We start from the raw sequence: 5,301 nt of genomic DNA on the forward strand, positions 1-5,301 counted from the left end.
ACAACAGAAATCCCATAATTAAAATTCCTCAAACATACATGTATTTTACAAAATTTTAAAGATACACTTGTTGTAAATCCAGCCACAGTGTCCGATTTCAAAAAGGCTGTACAACGAAAGCAAACCAACCGGTTATGTTAGGTGAGTGCCTATTCACAGAATAACACAGCCATTTTTCCAGCCTTTGCTGATCTTTGTCGGAATGCACTCCCAGGACTCCCACTTCCACAAGAAATGTTTGTTTTGTTTGGTAATGTCCATCATGTATGTCCAAATTCCTCCTTGTTGTTCTAGCGTTCAGTACACTTTCCAAACTCACGACGTGCGCGCAGGTCCAGGGGAAGAAGCATGCCAATTGCACGCTATCTCAAAACTTGAGACATTTGTGGCATTGCCTTGTGTGACAAAACTGAGCATTTTAGAGTTGCCTTTTATTGTCCCCAGCAGAAGGTGCAGCTGTGTAATGATCATGGTGTTTAACTCCCTAGAGTTGATTGACGCACCGGTGTGTCAATCTAAGTTACATAACAAAAAAATAATCTCCATCAAAATCTGTCAGTTTAAGATAGATATATCTGGTTATGCATTGGATGCGTCTCAATCCACAGCAACCGCCAGTGTCGCATTTCCGCATCTGCGGTAAAAGGCGGAAGCGCTAGAGCGGTGTTTGTCAGAGCATGAGACATCCTGAAATTTAGTCTTTTCACAAAAATGTCTGTAGCATCAGAACAAACTAGTATTACTCTCATGAACACGATGACGTTCTCTGTTTTGCTCTACATTCACTACAAGTGTCACGGGACCCATCTGAAGGTAACCGGTACCGGTTAAAAAAATTGAAGTATGAAGGTAGTTTTGAGCCTACCCCCACAAATTGGTTAAATATGTGTACATTTTTCATTTTTTTTTTTTATATCTCCTAAATTTAGGACATACACTTCAAAACCTGTTTTTTTTATTATTTGTATTTCTTGACTGTCATTTTTGCCATTTATGAATGTGTGTTTCTATGGGCTTTAGTAGTAAAGACCAAAATCAACATTTTATCAAATCATTTTCATTTTTTTACACCTAAAGGGGTCCTACAATCCAAAATCAAATAGCTAAATGATCCATAGTATGACCATCTTTAAAAACAAAACACCATTTTTTAACTAGGCAAGTCAGTTAAGAACAAATTCTTATTTTCAATGACGGCCTAGGAACAGTGGGTTAACTGCCTTGTTCAGGGGGAGAATGACAGAGTTTTACCTTGCCAGCTCAGGGATTCGATCTTGCAACCTTTCGGTTACTAGTCCAATGCTCTAACCACTAGGCTACCTGCCACCCCGTATGTCCATTTAGCAACCCCCCATCCTCCAACATCTTAGACTATAACGAATGAATAAGTTTCTTGATATGCAACACCTATCAGGTGGATGGATTATCTTGGCAAAGGAGAAATGCTCATAAAAAATAAAAATAAAAGATCCCATAAAATGTTTGTTGTCTGTAGCTTATTTCTCTCAAGTTTTGTGCACAAATTTGTTAACCTCTCTGGGATATGTGGGACGGAAGCGTCCCACCTGGCCAACATCCAGTGAAAATGCACAGCGCCAAATTCAAATAAATTACTATAAAAATGTAACTTTCATGAAATCACACATTCAATATACCAAATTAAAGCTACTCTTGTTGTGAATGCTTTACGGCGAAAGCAAACAATGCTATTATCTGAGGATAGCACCCCAGCTAACAATCACAGACCACGCAGAAATAAATATATAATTCATGCCTTACCTTTGATGAGCTTCTTCTGTTGGCACTCCAATATGTTCCATAAACATCACAAATGTGTCACGTTCCTGACCTATTGTTCCTTTTTCTGTTATTTATTTAGTTGGTCAGGGCGTGAGTTGGGGTGGGTTGTCTTTGTGTGTTTTGTCTAGTCTAGGGGTGTTGTATGTGTATGGGGTAGAGAAGAGTGAGGTTGTCTAGTTATGTCTATGGCTGCCTAGATTGGGTCTCAATCAGAGACAGCTGTCATTCATTGTCTCTGATTGGGAGCCATATTTAAGGCAGCCATAGGCAGTAGGCTTTTGTGGGTAGTTGTCTATGTTGAACGTTTGTTGCGTGTCTGTGCACTTACGTTATTTAGCTTCACGGTCGTTTGTTGTTTTGTTAGTTTGTATATAGTGTTCGTTTTGTGTTTTCTCTCTCTTCTCAATAAAAGAAGATGTATTTTGCACACGCTGCGCCTTGGTCCAATCTCTCTCAAGAAGACGATCGTGACAGAACTACCCACCAACCATGGATCAAGCAGCGTGAGCGGAACCAACAACAGCGGCAAAGTAACCAGGACTCGTGGACATGGGAGGATGTATTGGACGGCAAGGGTTGCTACACATGGGAGGAGATCCGAGCTGGAAGAGATCGCCTCCCATGGGAACAGCTGGAGGCGATTAGGAGAGCAGAGGCAACCGGAGAGAGGAACTGGAGCTATGAGGGTACGCGACTAGCAAGGAAGCCTGTGAGTAAACCCCAAAAATTTCTTGGGGGGGGGGGCTAAGAGGGAGAGTGGCGAAGTCAGGTAGGAAACCTGCGCCTACTCCCTGTACTTACCGTGGAGAGCGAGAGTACGGGCAGACACCGTGTTACGCAGTAGAGCGCACGGTGTCTCCTGTACGTGTGCATAGCCCGGTGCGGGTTATTCCACCTCCCCGCACTGGCAGGGCTGTCATGAAGCCGGCCCTACATATCTGGCCACCAGTGCGTCTCCTCGGGCCGGCTTACATGGCACCAGCCTTACGCATGGTGTCCCCGGTTCGCCTACATAGCCCGGTGCGGGTTATTCCACCTCCCCGCACTGGACGGAAGACGGGGAGTATACAACCAGGTAAGGTTGGGCAGGCTCAGTGCTCAAGGGAGCCAGTACGCCTGCACGGTCCGGTATTTCCGGCGCCACCTCCCCGCTCCAGCCCAGTACCACCAGTGCCTACACCACGCACCAGGCTTCCAGTGCGTATCCAGAGCCCTGTTCCTCCTCCACGCACTCTCCCTGTGGTGCGTGTCTCCAGCCCAGTGCCTCCAGTCCCGGCACCACGCACCAAGCCTCCTGTGCGTCTCCAGAGCCCTGTACGCACTGTTCCTTCTCCCCGTACTCGCCCTGATGTGCGTGCCCTCAGCCCGGTACCACCAGTGCCGGTACCACGCACCAGGCCTATAGTACGCCTTGAGAGTCCAGTGTGCCCTGTTGTTGTTCCCCGCACTAGCCTGAAGGTGCGTGTCCTTAGCCCGGTACCTCCAGTTCCGGCACCACGCACCAGGCCTACAGTGCGTCTCAGCCGGCCAGAGTCTGCCGTCTGCCCAGCGGCGCCTGAACTGTCCGTCTGCCCAGCGGCGCCTGAACTGTCCGTCTGCCCAGCGGCGCCTGAACTGCCCGTCTGCCCAACGGCGCTTGAACTGCCCGTCTGCCCAACGGCGCTTGAACTGCCCGTCTGCCCAACGGCGCCTGAACTGCCCGTCTGCCCAACGGCGCCTGAACTGCCCGTCTGCCCAACGGCGCCTGAACTGCCCGTCTGCCCAACGGCGCCTGAACTGCCCGTCTGCCCAACGCCGTCTGAACTGTCCGTCTGCCAAGCGCCGCATGAACTGCCCGTCTGTATTGAGCCTTCAAAGCCGCCCGTCTGCCATGAGCCTACAGAGCCGTCCGCCAGACAGGAGCCGCTAGAGCCTTCCGCCAGACAGGAGCAGCCAAAGCCTTCCGCCAGACAGGATCAGCCAGAGCCTTCCGCCAGACCGGATCAGCCAGAGCCTTCCGCCAGACCGGATCAGCCAGAGCCTTCCGCCAGACCGGATCAGCCAGAGCCTTCCGCCAGACCGGATCAGCCAGAGCCTTCCGCCAGACCGGATCAGCCAGAGCCTTCCGCCAGACCGGATCAGCCAGAGCCGTCAGCGAGCCATGACCAGCCAGAGCCGTCAGCGAGCCATGACCAGCCAGAGCCGTCAGCGAGCCATGACCAGCCAGAGCCGTCAGCGAGCCATGACCAGCCAGAGCCGTCAGCGAGCCATGACCAGCCAGAGCCGTCAGCGAGCCATGACCAGCCAGAGCCGTCAGCCAGCCATGACCAGCCAGAGCCGTCAGCCAGCCATGACCAGCCAGAGCCGTCAGCCAGCCATGACCAGCCAGAGCCGTCAGCCAGCCAGGATCCGCCAGCCAGTCCGGTGCTGTCCCTCAGTCCGGAGCTGCCCCTTATCCTGGTGCTGCCCCTTATCCTGGTGCTACCCCTTATCCTGGTGCTGCCCCTTATCCTGGTGCTGCCCCTTAGTCCGGTGCTGCCCCTTAGTCCGGTGCTGCCCCTTAGTCCGGTGCTGCCCCTTAGTCCGGTGCTGCCCCTTAGTCCAGTGGGGTTAAGTTGGAGGGTGGCCATTTGGAGGAGGCTACGAAAGCGGGTAGTGACTATGGTGGGGTGGGGACCACGACCAGCGCCAGAGCCGCCACCGTGGACAGACGCCCACCCAGACCCTCCCCTAGACTTTATGCTGGTGCGCCCGGAGTTCGCACCTTAAGGGGGGGGGTTATGTCACGTTCCTGACCTATTGTTCCTTTTTCTGTTATTTATTTAGTTGGTCAGGGCGTGAGTTGGGGTGGGTTGTCTTTGTGTGTTTTGTCTAGTCTAGGGGTGTTGTATGTGTATGGGGTAGAGAAGAGTGAGGTTGTCTAGTTATGTCTATGGCTGCCTAGATTGGGTCTCAATCAGAGACAGCTGTCATTCATTGTCTCTGATTGGGAGCCATATTTAAGGCAGCCATAGGCAGTAGGCTTTTGTGGGTAGTTGTCTATGTTGAACGTTTGTTGCTTGTCTGTGCACTTACGTTATTTAGCTTCACGGTCGTTTGTTGTTTTGTTAGTTTTGGACCAACGCTGCGCCTTGGTCCAATCTCTCTCAAGAAGACGATCGTGACAAAATGGTCCTTTTGTTCGATTAATTCCATCGATATATATCCAAAATGTCAATTTATTTGGCGCGTTTGATCCAGAAAAACAACGGGTTCCAACTTGCACAACGTGACTAAAAAATATCTCAAAAGTTACCTGGAAGCTTTGTCCAAACATTTCAAACTACTTTTGTAATACAACTTCAGGTATTTTTTTTACGTAAATAATCAATAAAATTGAAGACGGGATGATCTGTGTTCAATACCGGAGGAAAACAATGTGTAGCATGCTTTCTGGTCACGCGCCTTTAACAAACAGTACACTTCACTGGAGCCTCATTCTGAACATGGCTACTTCTTCATTTCTCAAAGGAAAAACCTCAA

The sequence above is a fragment of the Salvelinus namaycush genome, chromosome 25, assembly GCF_016432855.1.
Source record: "Salvelinus namaycush isolate Seneca chromosome 25, SaNama_1.0, whole genome shotgun sequence".
NCBI lineage: Eukaryota > Metazoa > Chordata > Actinopteri > Salmoniformes > Salmonidae > Salvelinus > Salvelinus namaycush.